We start from the raw sequence: 19435 nt of genomic DNA, 5'->3' as shown, positions 1-19435 counted from the left end.
TTTCTTGTTCAGCTTCAGGTTCATCTGGCAAGCTCTGTCCAGCAGTCGCACTAGATTTTGATCATGGTCAGCAATGGCTTCTTCCATTGAGTCTCTGCATCCATAAACTAGTAGATCATCCACTATAGCTTCCACTCTGGGAAGATCACTAACTATCATGCGATCTGCGTTGATACTCCTCTGGAGCCAAGGAAATGCCAAATGGCATGCACAACCATCTGTATCTTCTGAACAGCATTCAGAATATGGTTAGAAAGCTGCTGCTTTCATCCAGCTTCACTTGCCAGTAACCATCTTTCGCTTAAAGGGTTGTGGAGATTTTTGCCTTTGCAAGTTGTGGCAAAATTCCTCCGATGGTTGGCATGGGGTAGTGAGATCTCTTCAAAGCTTTATTTAGATCCTTTGGGTCGATGCATACGCTCAGCTTTCCAGGTTGTTGCACTGCTACCATGCTGCTAATCCATTCCATAGTGGTTGTCACTTTCTTGATTACTTCCTTCTTTTCCAGCTCTTCTATCTTGTCTTTCAGGCTGGTCTTGAGGGCAGCTGGAATTTTCCTTGGCAGATGCTGAATTGGTCTTACCCTCTCATCTACGTCAAGATGATATTCTCCAGGAAGACATGCTAAACCTGTAAATACATTGTTTTACTCCTCTAGGATCTGTTCCGCGGTCAATGGTTTAGTGTGCTGCGGCACGTTGCAAATCTCTTTTTGCATGTTGAAGGTTACCAGTCCAAGCTTCAGACTTGCTTCTGTTGAGATGTGGCATTTGCTTGCCGTCTATGATCTGGAACTCCAGTTCTTCGTTCTTGCCATTGCATTGGGCTCTCAGAGTAATTGGTCCTCTTGACACTAGTATGGTGCCATCATATAGCCTCAACCTTACTTTTGAGGGTTTCATTTTCGGATCGTTGTGTTGAGCCACTTCACATAGCTCTATGAAGGTCATGATGTTGCGTGACGCACCGGTGTCTATCTGGCACTTTACATTGACTTGATATTCTCCTTCTGCCGTCATCGTTCCAACAGTCACAAACCATTTATCACCTATCGACCTGACTTAACCAACCTGTTGTATGGTGTATAGCGATTCGTCAGAATCTTCAGCTGACATCTCTCCAGTGGCCACCTATACCTACTTGTTGTGCTTCCTTCTAGCCAAACACTTATGTGCAGAATGAGTCAGCTTCTTGCAGTGAGAACACTGCTCTCCCCACGCTGGACATGCCTTCTTTTCCTGTGCGTGATGTCCTCCACAGCATTTGCATCCTGCCCTTTGTCCGTGATCTTTCTGCCTTTTTGGCCTGGAATGTCTATCAGCATAATGCAAGGCCTGGTCTGTTCTGCCATGAATATGGTCTCGCTGCTGATTTACAACATCAGCGCTTCTGCACATGTCACTCGCTTTCCTGAGAGTAAGTTTGTCTTCTCTCTGTAGACGTGCTCTCACTGTGGGGTATCTTATGCCTAATACAAGCCTGTCTTTAATTAGGTCATCTGCTAGTTGTGCAAATTCATAAGATTCTGCGAGCTGTGTTAATGCAGTCACATATTGATCAACGGACTCTTTTTCACCTTGTGCCCTAATAGTGAACACATACCATTCATAGGTTATGTTCACTTGGGGTTCAAAGCATGCCTTCAAGGAGTTCAAAATTTCTGCTGTCTTTTTTTTTCTTTGGAGAGATTTAGGGTGGAGTACACTTTGTAACAGTCTCTCCCCAACAGTGATAAAAGTGTAGCTTCTCGCAGCTGCTCTGGTTTGTTAATTAAATTTGTCGCAATTTCGTAATTTTGCCATTGCGAATGGAAAAACTGCCAGTTCTGTTTCATATCACCTTTCATTTCTACTGGCGCAGGCAGAGGAAAGTTTTCAGCCATTGTCTTACCCTGTACATTTGCTGTCTCTTTGTTCCTTTTCTGTGGCTTCCTGTGACTTTTAGCAGCTTTTAGCAGTTCTGACCATTCCTGTGGGCTTTGTTCCATAGCTGTGCTTCTAAACAGCTCTTCAACGCTCACCTCAACTCCACTCTGACACCATGTTATGAGCTCACAGGGCACCAATCTGGTGTGGACTCTATCTTTAATGAAACTGACTGTAATGGCTGCCCCCAGTCAGAGTCCCTCATGGTAGACGTCACATGACTACGGCAAGCCAGGAGGTACATTGGTGCAGTATTGTTTTTCTATCCCAAACACACTCAACAAACAACTTCTGCATGGGTGTTCAAATTTCAGTATAAAAGAACAGTTGGCTAATTGTCTGTTGAAGTATAGAACATCCCCACACTCCACTCCAGGGTATACACCTTCTGAGCTTTTGATGAAGAGAAGGTTAAGGACATGTTTGAGTCTGGTCCTACCTAACGTGACTGCTAAAATGGAATGCAAACAGTTCAGTCAGAAACGTCAATTTGATGCAAACAGTTTCAAGCAGAGTGAGCATGTTTGTGTTTTGAGTCCCCCTCACAAATCACATAAGTGTGGTTTGGGAAATGTAGTAGATGTGTGTGGAACCAAAAGATACTTGGTGAAGATTGATGGTAAAGTGAGAAATTACCAAGTGATCAAAAGATCCTGGCAAGGGATGAACCAAAACATGAGCATGATCCACTAGATCATGAGCTTATGTCAGAGTTTAAACCAGTTCAGATTTCAGTGTCTGAAGTACCAATTTTTGAGAAAGGATCTAGATCTTCTGAACCAAACCAAGCAGTCCAAAACCTGACTCTACACCAAAACCTGTAAAGGGATCAGAAAGACGTTGTAAGCCTGTTATTAAACTTGATTTGTAAATGTAGTTCATTGAAGAGAAAAATAGTTTTCTTTTGAAAGGCGAAGCAAAGTAATGTATTTGTGTAATATGCTAATGATGTGCTGACATAGTGACATCATTTTTTTTTGTTGTTTTTTTTGACATAGTGACATCATGATGTAAATAACCACTTCCTTGAACTGCCATGTTTGGTGTCCATCTTGTCTGTTAGTGCCACCCAAATGTAGGAATACAGGCTGATTTCCCCCTCCTTGGTGCAGGAGTGCTGAGGCCCATTGTGGTGTCCTGGCTGAGATTAGTTAACTCAGCACATACTGGCAATTCAAAATCTATAACCTGGCCTTTATCACTCAGTTAATGGTGACTTGTTTTTTTCAACCAACTGTATCATTGGGGAGGAGGCAGAGCCCACTATTTCCCACTCTGTCTTTGTTGCACTATTCGCAGAAATATGTGGAATTCATACATCTTGCAAACTCACTTTAAGTTGTCACTTCTTAAACATCACAGTGTACGTGAGCAGCTCGCCATAACATTGCACTTACTGATGTCATTACCTTGAGGCACCTCATAAAAGTAGTTTACAATGCAATACCCGAGCCTCAGTCCTGTTGTGCTTAAAGAATAAAATATCATTTGAAATAAGTCCTAATGTAATATGTTAATAAACATGGGTGAAACTTTCTGAGTTTACATTGCCATAGGGAACCTTGTCCACCCATTGTGTATATCATGAATTCATAGGCCGGTAGCCTGAATCTGAATGCTTTAAAGCTTGGACTTTGTTTATACAAAGATATTACTAGTTAATAAATACTTGGGGCATCACTAGATCCCTGGCATCCATTTTACACCAGAATAGAAAAGATTAGAATGTGGGTTTCATTTCCAAAAAAGTTTAATGGGTGGAGGTAGGGATAAATGACTCTCTGGTGTTGCCCTCAGTCCCTGAACAGCCACTCAGTTGGTTTCATCTCTGCATTTTTAGTGCAACTGTTAATATTTTTGCACACTAAAATTAGTGCATTGAGGGAACTTAGCTCATTTATGTTTGGCAATTCTTCCATTTTTATAGTCCAGCAATTGTGAAGCCTAAAGTAACTTTCTGTTTTCAGTTTCTGACAATTGAAGCATGGATGTGTTGTGCCAATAGGGAGGATTTTATACACACAAATATACACGAACGAAAGGAGAATTCTGTTTTTCACTGTAGAATAATGTCTAATTACATTGGTTAATCATTTCTCCAACAGGTCTCTGACAACAACAGCAACAACAAAAACTGTATTTCGATAACATCTTTAAGGTAATAGAACATCTCAAGGAACTTCACAGGAGCGTTATAAAGCAAAATATGACACTGAGCCACATAAGGCAATATTGGAGCAGATGGCCAAATGCTTGGTCAAAGACATAGGTTTTAAGGAATGTCTTAAAGGAGGAAAGAGAGATGGAGAGGTTCAGGAAAGGAATTCCAGAGTTTAGGGCCTAGGCAGCTGAAGGCACGGCCACCAATGGTGGAGCAATTAAAATTGGAGATGCTCAAGAGGCCAGAATTAGATGAGCGGAGATATCTAGGAGGGTTGTGGGGCCGGGGGAGATTACAGAGTTAGGGAGGGACGAGGCCAAGGAGGGATTTAAAAGCAAAAAATTGAGGTGTTGCTTGACCAGAAGCCAATTTAGGTCAGCGAGCACAGGGGTGATGGGTGAACGGGACTTGGCACGAGTAAGGATACAGCAGCTGAGTTTTGGATAACCTCAAATTTACTGGGAGTGTGTTGAAATAGTCAAGTCTAGAGGTAAGAAAGGCATGGATGAGGGTCCAGCTGCAAATGAGCTGAGGCAGGGTTGAGTCGGGCAATGTTATGGAGGTGGAAATAGGTGGTCTTAGTGATGGCAAGGATTTGTGGTTGGAAGCTTATCTCGAGGTCAAATACAACACCAAGCTTGCGATCAGTCTGATTCTGCCTCAGACATTGCCACGGGGAGAGATGGAGTTGGTAGCTAGGGAACCAAATTTGCAGCGGGGCTTCAGTTTTCCAAATGTTTAATGGCGGAAATTTCTGCTCATCCAGTACAGGGTGTCAGACAAGCAGTCCGGCAATTTAACAACAGTGGAGGAGTCAGGAGAGGTGGTGGTGAGGTTGAGCTGGGTATCGTCAGCGTACATGTGAAAACTGGAGCTGTGTCTTTGGATGATATCACCAAGGGGCAGCATGTAGATGAGAAAAGGGAGAGGGGCAAGGATAGATCCCTGGGATACTCCAGAGGTAATGGTACAGAAGAGGGAAAAGAAGCCAATGCAAGTGATACTCTGGCTATGATTAGATAGATAAGAAGGAAACCAGGTGAGTGCAGTCCCGCCCAGCGGGACGACAATGGAGAGGCATTGGAGTAGGATGGTGTGATCAGCAATGCCAAAGACTGCACACAGGTCAAGAAGGATGAGGAGGGATAGTTTACCTCTCTGACCATTGAAACAACACCACAAATTGCCTGTATTAGTGCCCTGCACCTACCCCATATCCTTTATATTTTTACAAATATAAAAATATTTAAATGGCAGGAAGTATCGGAAAGTCTCACAGTCCAGTCACCACCAGAAAATACAACGTAGGTGGTGGGACTGGGTTTACGGGGGGTGCTTGCATTTGGGGAGGGGGCCACTGGAGGGGGGGGGGGTGCGGCTGGGAGTGGCGGGAGGGTGCCAAGGTCCTGCTCCTCCCAGCCCCATAGAGGAAAGTAAAAACACTGATCTTCATCTGCCTCTTCAGGGACTGATCTACTTGAGCTGGGATGGCCTGGTGGGATAGCTGAGCAGTCAAGGATCAAGGTAGCTTTATTCTGTGTTACGGTCAGGTGAGGAGGGGTCAAAGGGCTTCCATTTATTTCCTTCTCCTTGTTTGACCACAACAGGTTTAATTCTTTTTTAAAATTGGATGTAGTGGCCAATTCAGTAGGTGTTTGATTACTTACTTGCTATCATCACAACAAGAATCAATCGGACAGATTTTCTTGAGTTTAACAAAGGGAGAGGTTAACTTTATTGTACCTAAACCAAACTATTAAAAATAATAAACTACTTGCCAACTTTCACTCACACACACACTCTAGAGGGTTACACACACACAAATAGGTTACAGAGTGGGGAAAGGTAGATTGGTAGAGTTAGAGTCCACAGAAAGATGTGGTATACAGTCTGTGGGGTTTGGTGATTCAGCTGGCTTCGAGCTGAATTTGATGGCCCTGAGGCTTTTAGTTTGTTTAGTTTAGTTTAGAGATACAGCACCGAAACAGGCCCTTCGGCCCACCGAGTCTGTGCCGACCATCAACCACCCATTTATACTAATCCTACACTAATCCCATATTCCTATCACATCCCACCTGTCCCTATATATTTCCCTACCACCTACCTATACTAGGGGCAATTTATAATGGCCAATTAACCTATCAACCTGCAAGTCTTTGGCATGTGGGAGGAAACCGGAGCACCCGGAGGAAACCCACGCAGACACAGGGAGAACTTGCAAACTCCACACAGGCAGTACCCAGAATCGAACCCGGGTCCCTGGAGCTGTGAGGCTGCGGTGCTAACCACTGCGCCACTGTGTGATGAGGTAGCTGACTGGTTCGGTGGGTCTCTTGGAAGCAGCGATGCGGATGATTTCCTCCAATGAGGCTTCTGACTGTCGCTGGAGTATGCAACGGTGGTCAGTTATCAGGCAGGATTTAAAGCTTGTAAGCTGAAATGGAGAGAGAGAGAGATAGAGAGAGGGACTCCCACTTGGGTCTTCACATGTCAGAGTCCAGTTGCTTCTCCTGCTGCAGAGAAATGCAAGCTTAAAAGCACAGATGGGGAGGGGCTTGTCACATGACAGTCACCCAGTGATTCAAACATGATAGCTGTGTTTCTCTTCTTGCTAAAAATAACAGGTAGTTCCCTTAAACTGGATCTTGGTTCTTGCTGGGATGAGCAGCCATTTTGTCTCCCCCTCACAGGCCTTGCAATGTAGGATACGGTGTTGCAAATCAGGTAGCCATCCTAAGCTGCCAGCAAAGTCATCCTTTATCTGTTATCTCTTATCTCCAGCTAGTGGATTAAAGAAAATTATCATTCAATTATTTCCCTTAGCGGAGGGGTCAATAACCAGGGGGCATAGATTTAAGGTAAGGGGTAAGAGGTTTAGAGGGGATTTGAGGAAAAATGTTTTCACCCAGAGGGTCGTTGGAATCTGGAATGCACTGCTTGAAGAGGTGGTAGAGGCAGGAACCCTCACAACACTTAAGAAGTATTTAGATGAGCACTTGCAATGCAATAGCATACAAGGCTATGGGCCAAGTGCTGGAAAATGGGATTAGAATAGGTAGGTGCTTGATGGCCAGCACAGACATGATGGGCCAAAGGGCCTTTTTCTGTGCTGTATGACTCTATGACTCTATGGCTCTATAACAAAGCAAGTTGGTGTGACATTTGCATCTAACGTTGCACGATCTTAAAAGTAGAAAAAGATACTCCATTTGTAAGAACATTCAGTGCAGTCCAGGAGGAGAAAAGGTAAATCAGCCCATTGGGCTCCTCCTCTGGTGCTCCAACTCATTAGCCCAGCACTGAACAGTATATTTAGATCCTTCCATGCCTTATCTGGTAGATTATACCCTTACCATCCCTCGTCTTGATAAGAACATAAATTATCAGATAATAAAAGGGCCATTTCCTTTTTTTCCACATATTCCACTCTTGGAGTCGGGGCCTATTTATACAGTTCTGGAAATGGGTTTGACTATACAGTCAAAACTTGTGATGTAACTAGTTTGGGAGGGAAGGTTTGACAAAATGCGACCAGAGAGACATCTCCAAATTGGCTAGCTTCCTTACCACTTCATTGTTATCAGATACTATTACTAGAATATTTCCATTTTTTCTTCATGATTTATAGTCATCTAAAGAAACGGATTTAATTTTTCTACATAGTTGCCCCATGCAAAACAATTTTAGTTCAGATACAATGTGTAAAAGAAACCAACTTGTTGCTTTACAATTGTTCCCGTCCCATTAGAATGTTCTTCAGGAGAGATACACATGGGGAGGAAAGAAACATGGTAGAAAGAAAGAAAGATTAGTTATTGGTGATGCTGAACCTGAGATATCTAGTGCAAGCATTTGTTACAGTGGGTTCAAGCTATACTGCAGGACTTTAATCTACTCCAGTGCATTACTGAGTGAATGCAGGATGGTCAGAGGTTGCTATCCAGCAAATGGGATTTTAGTGGATGTTAAAAGATCCCAGGACTCAATTTGCCTAACGGCAGGGAGTTCTGGAGAAGAGTCTTCCCTCAGCTCATGCTGCCAAAAATAAATGAATGGTTAATGATTTTATTACCTTCTGTGCAACCATGTGTGTAATTTGGCTGCTGAGTTTGATTCCATAACAACAGTCATTGCACTTCAAACTGTTGCATTTTATGCAAGGCTCTTTGCAATGTTTTTGAGAGATCTGATAGGACACTATATAAACAGAAGCCTATTTTTCTTTACTGTATTTGTAAATTTTTTTGGGTTCGTCCAGATCCAAAGTTATAAATGCCAGAAAACACAACACTTTTTTGTGGAAAAAAATACTCATAATTAATGCATCTCAACAGGATTAACAAAAGCATTCACTGTACTGGATCCAAATATATGTCTGTCTGGTGGATTTGCAAATTTTCAGTGAAATTCAGTCTAACTCCTTTTGCTCCTCGTAATATCAAAAATAAAGGCTTGGATTTTGCAGTGGTAATGATGGCAAAACTGTCGGCGTTCCCTGACATTATTCTACTGAAACTGACAAGAACTTCTGCAGTCTGCACATGCGGGGAATAACAAGGAAATACAGAAGTTGCTATCAGTGACTATGTTTCTCCAGAGGTTGTGCTGCTGCGGCCCCCCCAGACTGCAATAAGTGAATAATCAATGAATAGATGAGAATTCCCACTCTTATGCTTTCAGTTTCGCTGTAAAAAAGCTACAACTTGTTGCATGAGGTGTAACTGGATTTTTAATAGCATACTAACTTCATCACTGGCCCCGCAAAGCTAATTTCGTATTTTTGGAGTACCAAATTTCTCTATTATGATAAAAGTTCCACATACTTTAAACATCTTTTTAAAAGTTTGTTTATATTTATTTTAGTTTATATCTTAATCCAATCATAAACATTTGTTTTGCTCTCTGAAAATGTTAATTAATACTGAAGGATATTAAGCACTTTTAACTTCCCGGCTTGTTGTGGTAAAAATACTTCAATGTGATTGGCTGCTTATATGCTTGCTGACATCAATGCTGCTGCAAGCCAAGAGATCCCCTTGACTTGGTGCCAGATTTAAACTGTCATCAGGAAAGGGGAAGTCTGCACCACAGGGTTCTCTAGATCTTTGTGGGCAGCTTTCTTTGAGGTCAGTGGCGAGTGCCATTGCATCGCCACTGACTGCAAAATCTAGCCTGATAGAGTTCACCACTCCACCCCTGCTAACAGGGTAAATCAACTTATAGATTAGCAAATCCAGGAAAATAGCTGGCCATAACCTCTCTCTCTCTCTGTTCAAACCTTTCTCATTTTAGTTCGACAGTAAACTAAAGACTAGGGCCTAATTTAATTTAACCTTGGAAGTGATGTGAAGGGGGTTTTGGTAAAGCGCAGGGAACCCAGATGTCAGGACTCCCCTGCATGCTGTGGCATTTTAACTTCACACTGTGCATGTGGTGTCACCAACTGGTTCCCCATCTGTCAGACAGGGAACAGATCAGCAGAGGCCGCAGGACAAGCCCATGCCCGGGTTGGGAACTGGAAGTCTGGGGAGGGTATCAGAGGCCTGGAAAGAATGATTTGAGGCCTTTGGGGGAGAGAGATCAGAGCCATCATGGAGACTTGAAGATCTGGGAGGCCTGGGGTGGGGAATTGATCAGAGGCCTGGAAAGGGGATCAGAGGCTGGGGGGGGTGGGGGTGGGGTTTGGGTGGGGAGATGAGGTGGGAGGGCTGGGGTGGAGAGAGCTTGGAGGCCTGGTGGGGAAGGTCGGGAATGGGTGCCTGATCGCGGGGGTTGCCTAGGCTGGCACTCTAGATCGAGCAGGTAGGTGTAAAGGCACTTACCTCCCGGATGTTTAGCTGCCGGCTTCCCCAAGGCTCAGGAAACCCAGTCATTCACATTAAATTTAAGAGGTTTTCAGCTATGAGGCTGGCAGCCATAGTATAATATTTAAAGTGCCAACTCTCCTCCTTGGAGCAGGTAGGTTGCCCACCCACCTTCCCGCTGGAAGTGGGCGGAATGGAGGTGGATTGGTGTTGGAAATCTGATTTTTAAGAGTTTAACCTCATCCCTGATCCAAACTCACCCGCTTTGTGTGGTTAAAATTCCCACCAGGTCTTTGATCTTCCCCCCTTTTGCTGTATGGGGATTGATTACTTGAGCTGCCAGTCAAATCTGTTATCATCCTCTTGGCTGTGGCTCTCCTGGTAGCTGCCTTCCAACAAGCGTCAAAGGAATGAGGCCATTCCCACATGTGGAATGTCAGTAAAATGTGTTAATGGGACCCATTGTCTCAAACTGATACTGCATGCAGTAAAGATAATTCTGCTAGTCACTTTGACTGGTCCTGACTACTGGTTGGCATATGCATTGCCAGAAAGCTTGTGGGTTGCAGGGGTTTTAACTTTTTGTGCGGTGAATTTAACCTAATAGCAAATCCTTTATATAAATAAGCCAGAAATTCCTCCTAGACCACATTGTCAAAAATCTCAAAATGTGACACAAACATTTGACTTAGCCAGAGGGTATTGCCAACTGACACACAAGAAAGTCCTATTTAGGAACACATATATAAAAAAAATCACCCATGCATGACCCTCAGATGTGCCCAAGTGATGACCCCCGCCAAGTACAGTATTTTTGTTTGGATTCGTACAGATATAAAGTTATAAATGCCAGAAAACACATTTTTTTGTGGAAAAAATACTTACTCATAATTAATTAATCTCAACGGGATTAACAAAAGCATACACTGTACTATTTCTAAATGTATATTCGAAAGGCATTTCCCATTCTTCTCCACTTCACAACCTCTGCTCCCCGCCCCCCCCCCCCCACCCCCCCACTCCGATCCCCAAATACAAACTTAGTCCAAGTCTATACACATACTCTTTTGTACAGCTTAACTGTTCTATTTCATTGACTTTCACTCCTCTGGCTATTCATTTTATAAAAGGATCATTGTATTCTGCTGATCATTATAAAGTACAGTTGCCTCGTGATGAGTAACATTTAGTTAATAATTTAACACCTGCGGAATTTTGCTAACTAACAGGAACAATCAATGAAGGAAGAGAGGGAAATGATTGTTTTATATCGTGAAGACACATAGAGATAACCAGATCGCAGCCATCTGGAACAGGATTGTAAATAAGATTATTGATGTAGCCTGCGACCATTATTTTAGTTTATTACAGAGGTTTGTGAGGATTTACTGAACTGTAAACTGAGCTCCGGCAATAAGGATGGGGCTGCATTCACTAAAGGCATCTGTAGCTTCATAAAAAGCTAAATGTAAGCCAAAAACTAAAAGAGAAATTTAGAAAGGTGCTTTTCAAAAATGTAATTACATGCTCAAAATGTTTCATTTCACTGGTTGCGAAAGCTTTGTTGCAGTATACTGCAAGATAGAGTGAAAAATGCAAATACTATATTTACTGAACTGGCACCAGCACCAGGTACAGGTTCAATAAAGGCAGTACCCGCACCTAATACAGATTCAATAAATACAATACCCACATCGAATAGGTTCAATAAATACAGTACCCGCACCTAATACAGATTCAATAAATACAATACCCACATCGAATAGGTTCAATAAATACAGTACCCACACCTAATACAGATTCAATAAATACAATACCCACATAGAATAGGTTCAATAAATACAGTACCCACACCTAATACAGATTCAATAAATACAATACCCACATCGAATAGGTTCAATAAATGCAGTACCCACACCAGGGGCAGCTTCAATAAATACAGTACCCACACCAGGGGCAGCTTCAATAAATACAGTACCCACACCAGGAGCAGGCTGAATAAAAGTTGTGCCCACATCAAATACAATTTCAATAAACAATGTACCCACATCGAATACTGGTTAATAAAGGTAATATTCACACCGGATAGAGAATCAATAAGTGCAATACCCACACAGGGGGCAGGTTCAATAAATACAGTATCCGCATCGAATACAGGTTCAATAAATGCTGTGCCAACATCGAATAGAGGTTCATTAAAAACCCACAGCTGGGGCAGGTTCAGGAAATGCAATTCTTACACTGGAGGCAAGTTCAATAAATACAATTCCCACAACAGGGGCAGGATTAATAAATGCAGTACCTGCACCGGGGGCATGTTCAATAAATTCAAAACCCACAACAGGGGCGGGATTAATAAATACAGTACACACAGCAAAAAGATTCAATAAATGCAGTATCCACACCAGGAGTAAGTTCAATAAATGCATTAGCTACACTGGGAGCAGGATCAATAAATACTATATCCACACCGAATACAGGTTCAATAAATGCAGTACTAAACACTGGGGGCAGGTTAAATAAATGCAGTACTCACACTGGGGGCAGAAACAATAAATGCAGTACTCACACTGGAGGCAGGTTCAATAAATGCAGTACTCACACTGGGGGCAGGTTAAATAAATGCAGTACTCACACTGGGGGCAGAAACAATAAATTCAGAACTCACACTGGGGGCAGATACAATAAATGCAGGACAGACACTGGGGGCAGGTTCAATAAATGCAGTACTCAGACTGGGGGCAGGTTCAATAAATGCAGAACTCACACTGGCAGCAGGTTCAATAAATGCAGTACTCACACTGGGGGCAGGTTCAATAAATGCAGTACTCACACTGGGGCAGGTTCAATAAATGCAATACTCACACTGGGGCCAGGTTCAATAAATGCAGTGCTCACACTGGGGGCAGGTTCAATAAATGCAGTACTCACACTGGGGGAAGGTTCAGTAAATGCAGTACTTACACTGGGGGCAGGTTCAATAAATGCAGTGCTCACACAGGGCGCAGGTTCAATAAATGCAGTAACCACACTGGGGGCAGATATAATAAATGCAGGACTCACACTAGGGGCAGGTTCAATAAAAGCAGTACCCACACTGGGGGCAGATACAATAAATGCAGTACTTACACTGGGGGCAGGTTCAATAATGCAGTACTCACACTGGGTGCAGGTTCAATAAATGCAGTACACATACTGGGGCAGGTTCAATGAATGCAGTACTCACACTGGGGACAGGTTCAATAAATGCAGTACTCACACTGGGGGCTGGTTCAATAAATGCAGTACTCACACTGGAGGCAGGTTCAATAAATGCAGTAATACTGGGGCAGGGTCAATAAATGCAGTACTCACACTGGGGGCAGGTTCAATAAATGCAGTGCTCACAGTGGGGGAAGATACAATAAATGCAGTATTCACACTGGGGGCAGATATAATAAATGTAGTACTCACACTGGTGGCAGGTTCAATAAATGCAGTAATACTGGTGCAGGTTCAATAAATGCAGGACTCACAATGGGGGTAGGTTCAATACATGCAGTACTCACAGTGGGGGCATACAATAAATGCAGTACTCACACTGGTGGTAGGAGCAATAAATGCAGTACTCACACTGGTGGTAGGAGCAATAAATGCAGTACTCACACTGGGAGCAGGTTTAATAAAAGCAGTACTCACACTGGCGACAGATACAATAAATGCAGTACTCACACTGGGGGCAGGATCAATAAATGCAGTACTCACACTGGGGGCAGATACAATAAATGCAGTGCTCACACTGGGGGCAGGTTCAATAAATGCAGTACTCAGTGGTGGGCAGATACAATAAATGCGGTACACACACTGGGGGCAGGTTTAATAAATGCAGTGCTCACACTGGGGGCAGGTTTAATAAATGCAGTGCTCACACTGGGAGCAGGTTCAATAAATGCAGGACTCACAATGGGGGCAGGTTTAATAAATGCAGTGCTCACACTGGGCGCAGGATCAATAAATGCAGGACTCACAATGGGGGAAGGTTTAATAAATGTTGTACTCACATGGGGGGCAGGCTTAATAAATGCAGTACTCACAGTGGGGGCAGATACAATAAATGCTGTACTCACAGTGGGGGCAGATACAATAAATGCAGTATTCACACTGGGGGCAGGATCAGTAATGCAGAACACACACTGGGGGCTGGATCAATAATGCAGAACTCACACTGGGGGCAGGATCAATAAATGCAGTACTCACACTAGGGGCAGGTTTAATAAATGCAGTACTCACACTGGGGGCAGGTAGAATAAATGTAGTACTCACACTGGGGGCAGGATCAATAAATGCAGTTCTCACACTGGAGGCAGGCTTAATAAATGCAGTGCTCACACTGGGGGCAGGTTCAATAAATGCAGTACTCACACTGTGGGCAGGATTAATAAATGCAGTTCTCACACTGGAGGCAGGCTTAATAAATGCAGTACTCACACTGTGGGCAGGATTAATAAATGCAGTTCTCACACTGGAGGCAGGCTTAATAAATGCAGTTCTCACACTGGAGGCAGGCTTAATAAATGCAGTACTCACACTGTGGGCAGGATTAATAAATGCAGTTCTCACACTGGAGGCAGGCTTAATAAATGCAGTACTCACACTGGGGGCAGGTATAATAAATGTAGTACTCACACTGGGGGCAGGATCAATAAATGCAGTACTCACACTGGAGGCAGGTTCAATAAATGCAGTAATACTGGGGCAGGGTCAATAAATGCAGTACTCACACTGGGGGCAGGTTCAATAAATGCAGTGCTCACAGTGGGGGAAGATACAATAAATGCAGTACTCACACTGGGGGTAGGATCCATCATGCAGAACTCACACTGGGGGCTGGTTCAATAAATGCAGTACTCACACTGGAGGCAGGTTCAATAAATGCAGTAATACTGGGGCAGGGTCAATAAATGCAGTACTCACACTGGGGGCAGGTTCAATAAATGCAGTGCTCACAGTGGGGGAAGATACAATAAATGCAGTATTCACACTGGGGGCAGATATAATAAATGTAGTACTCACACTGGGGGCAGGTTCAATAAATGCAGTGCTCACACAGGGCGCAGGTTCAATAAATGCAGTAACCACACTGGGGGCAGATACAATAAATGCAGGACTCACACTAGGGGCAGGTTCAATAAAAGCAGTACCCACACTGGGGGCAGATACAATAAATGCAGTACTTACACTGGGGGCAGGTTCAATAATGCAGTACTCACACTGGGTGCAGGTTCAATAAATGCAGTACACATACTGGGGCAGGTTCAATGAATGCAGTACTCACACTGGGGACAGGTTCAATAAATGCAGTACTCACACTGGGGGCTGGTTCAATAAATGCAGTACTCACACTGGAGGCAGGTTCAATAAATGCAGTAATACTGGGGCAGGGTCAATAAATGCAGTACTCACACTGGGGGCAGGTTCAATAAATGCAGTGCTCACAGTGGGGGAAGATACAATAAATGCAGTATTCACACTGGGGGCAGATATAATAAATGTAGTACTCACACTGGTGGCAGGTTCAATAAATGCAGTAATACTGGTGCAGGTTCAATAAATGCAGGACTCACAATGGGGGTAGGTTCAATACATGCAGTACTCACAGTGGGGGCATACAATAAATGCAGTACTCACACTGGTGGTAGGAGCAATAAATGCAGTACTCACACTGGTGGTAGGAGCAATAAATGCAGTACTCACACTGGGAGCAGGTTTAATAAAAGCAGTACTCACACTGGCGACAGATACAATAAATGCAGTACTCACACTGGGGGCAGGATCAGTAAATGCAGTACTCACACTGGGGGCAGATACAATAAATGCAGTGCTCACACTGGGGGCAGGTTCAATAAATGCAGCACTCAGTGGTGGGCAGATACAATAAATGCGGTACACACACTGGGGGCAGGTTTAATAAATGCAGTGCTCACACTGGGGGCAGGTTTAATAAATGCAGTGCTCACACTGGGAGCAGGTTCAATAAATGCAGGACTCACAATGGGGGCAGGTTTAATAAATGCAGTGCTCACACTGGGCGCAGGATCAATAAATGCAGGACTCACAATGGGGGAAGGTTTAATAAATGTTGTACTCACATGGGGGGCAGGCTTAATAAATGCAGTACTCACAGTGGGGGCAGATACAATAAATGCTGTACTCACAGTGGAGGCAGATACAATAAATGCAGTATTCACACTGGGGGCAGGATCAGTAATGCAGAACACACACTGGGGGCTGGATCAATAATGCAGAACTCACACTGGGGGCAGGATCAATAAATGCAGTACTCACACTAGGGGCAGGTTTAATAAATGCAGTACTCACACTGGGGGCAGGTATAATAAATGTAGTACTCACACTGGGGGCAGGATCAATAAATGCAGTTCTCACACTGGAGGCAGGCTTAATAAATGCAGTGCTCACACTGGGGGCAGGTTCAATAAATGCAGTACTCACACTGTGGGCAGGATTAATAAATGCAGTTCTCACACTGGAGGCAGGCTTAATAAATGCAGTACTCACACTGTGGGCAGGATTAATAAATGCAGTTCTCACACTGGAGGCAGGCTTAATAAATGCAGTTCTCACACTGGAGGCAGGCTTAATAAATGCAGTACTCACACTGTGGGCAGGATTAATAAATGCAGTTCTCACACTGGAGGCAGGCTTAATAAATGCAGTACTCACACTGGGGGCAGGTATAATAAATGTAGTACTCACACTGGGGGCAGGATCAATAAATGCAGTACTCACACTGGAGGCAGGTCCAATAAATGCAGTAATACTGGGGCAGGGTCAATAAATGCAGTACTCACACTGGGGGCAGGTTCAATAAATGCAGTGCTCACAGTGGGGGAAGATACAATAAATGCAGTACTCACACTGGGGGTAGGATCCATCATGCAGAACTCACACTGGGGGCTGGTTCAATAAATGCAGTACTCACACTGGAGGCAGGTTCAATAAATGCAGTAATACTGGGGCAGGGTCAATAAATGCAGTACTCACACTGGGGGCAGGTTCAATAAATGCAGTGCTCACAGTGGGGGAAGATACAATAAATGCAGTATTCACACTGGGGGCAGATATAATAAATGTAGTACTCACACTGGTGGCAGGTTCAATAAATGCAGTAATACTGGTGCAGGTTCAATAAATGCAGGACTCACAATGGGGGTAGGTTCAATACATGCAGTACTCACAGTGGGGGCATACAATAAATGCAGTACTCACACTGGTGGTAGGAGCAATAAATGCAGTACTCACACTGGTGGTAGGAGCAATAAATGCAGTACTCACACTGGGAGCAGGTTTAATAAAAGCAGTACTCACACTGGCGACAGATACAATAAATGCAGTACTCACACTGGGGGCAGGATCAATAAATGCAGTACTCACACTGGGGGCAGATACAATAAATGCAGTGCTCACACTGGGGGCAGGTTCAATAAATGCAGTACTCAGTGGTGGGCAGATACAATAAATGCGGTACACACACTGGGGGCAGGTTTAATAAATGCAGTGCTCACACTGGGGGCAGGTTTAATAAATGCAGTGCTCACACTGGGAGCAGGTTCAATAAATGCAGGACTCACAATGGGGGCAGGTTTAATAAATGCAGTGCTCACACTGGGCGCAGGATCAATAAATGCAGGACTCACAATGGGGGAAGGTTTAATAAATGTTGTACTCACATGGGGGGCAGGCTTAATAAATGCAGTACTCACAGTGGGGGCAGATACAATAAATGCTGTACTCACAGTGGGGGCAGATACAATAAATGCAGTATTCACACTGGGGGCAGGATCAGTAATGCAGAACACACACTGGGGGCTGATTCAATAATGCAGAACTCACACTGGGGGCAAGTTTAATAAATGCAGTACTCACACTGGGGGCAGGTATAATAAATGTAGTACTCACACTGGGGGCAGGATCAATAAATGCAGTTCTCACACTGGAGGCAGGCTTAATAAATGCAGTGCTCACACTGGGGGCAGGTTCAATAAATGCAGTACTCACACTGTGGGCAGGATTAATAAATGCAGTTCTCACACTGGAGGCAGGCTTAATAAATGCAGTACTCACACTGTGGGCAGGATTAATAAATGCAGTTCTCACACTGGAGGCAGGCTTAATAAATGCAGTTCTCACACTGGAGGCAGGCTTAATAAATGCAGTACTCACACTGTGGGCAGGATTAATAAATGCAGTTCTCACACTGGGGGCAGGTATAATAAATGTAGTACTCACACTGGGGGCAGGATCAATAAATGCAGTTCTCACACTGGAGGCAGGCTTAATAAATGCAGTTCTCACACTGGAGGCAGGCTTAATAAATGCAGTACTCACACTGTGGGCAGGATTAATAAATGCAGTTCTCACACTGGAGGCAGGCTTAATAAATGCAGTACTCACACTGGGGGCAGGTATAATAAATGTAGTACTCACACTGGGGGCAGGATCAATAAATGCAGTTCTCACACTGGAGGCAGGCTTAATAAATGCAGTGCTCACACTGGGGGCAGGTTCAATAAATGCAGTACTCACACTAGGGGCAGGTTTAATAAATGCAGTAGACACACTGGCGGCAGGTTTAATAAATGCAGTACTCACACTGGGGGTAGTTTCAATAAATGCAGTACTCACACTGGGGGCAGGATCAATAAATGCAGTACTCACACTGTGGGCAGGATTAATAAATGCAGTACACACACTGGCGGCAGGTTTAATAAATGCAGTACACACACTGGCGGCAGGTTTAATAAATGCAGTACTCACACTGGGGGCAGTTTCAATAAATGCAGTGCTCACACTGGGGGCAGGTTCAATAATTGCAGTACTCACACTGTGGGCAGGATTAATAAATGCAGTAAACACACTGGCGGCAGGTTTAATAAATGCAGTACTCACACTGGGGGCAGGTATAATAAATGTAGTACTCACACTGGGGGCAGGATCAATAAATGCAGTTCTCACACTGGAGGCAGGCTTAATAAATGCAGTACACACACTGGCGGCAGGTTTAATAAATGCAGTACTCACACTGGGGGCAGTTTCAATAAATGCAGTACTCACACTGGGGGCAGGATCAATAAATGCAGTACTCACACTGGGGGCAGTTTTAATAAATGCAGTACTCACAATGGGGGCAATCAATAAATGCAGTATTCACACTGGGGATCGGATCCATCATGCAGTACTCAAACTGGGGGCATATACAATAAATGCACTACTGACACTGGGGGCAGGTTTAATAAATGCAGTACTCAGACTGGGGGCAGATGCAATAAATGCAGTACTCACAATGGGGGCAGGATCAAAAATGCAGTACTCACACTGGGTGCAGGTTTAATAAATGCAGTACTCACAATGGGGGCAGGATCAAAAATGCAGTACTCACACTGGGGGCAGATACAATAAATGCAGTACTCACAATGGGGGCAGGATCAAAAATGCAGTACTCACACTGGGGGCAGGTTTAATAAATGCAGTTCTCACAATGGCGGCAA

General features: G+C 43.9%; 1 protein-coding gene across 11 annotated transcripts in view; it reads right to left on the bottom strand.

Annotated features, from left to right (window-relative positions):
* The window catches only part of prdm16 (PR domain containing 16), a 769749-nt gene that overhangs the window by 201245 nt on the left and 549069 nt on the right, over positions 1–19435 (bottom strand). The gene's annotated exons all lie outside the window — the stretch shown is intronic.

The sequence above is a fragment of the Heterodontus francisci genome, chromosome 37 (assembly GCF_036365525.1).
Source record: "Heterodontus francisci isolate sHetFra1 chromosome 37, sHetFra1.hap1, whole genome shotgun sequence".
Taxonomy (NCBI): Eukaryota; Metazoa; Chordata; class Chondrichthyes; order Heterodontiformes; family Heterodontidae; genus Heterodontus; species Heterodontus francisci.
The sequence above is the reverse complement of the archived record's forward strand: the minus strand, read 5'-3'. Positions and strand labels throughout refer to the sequence as shown.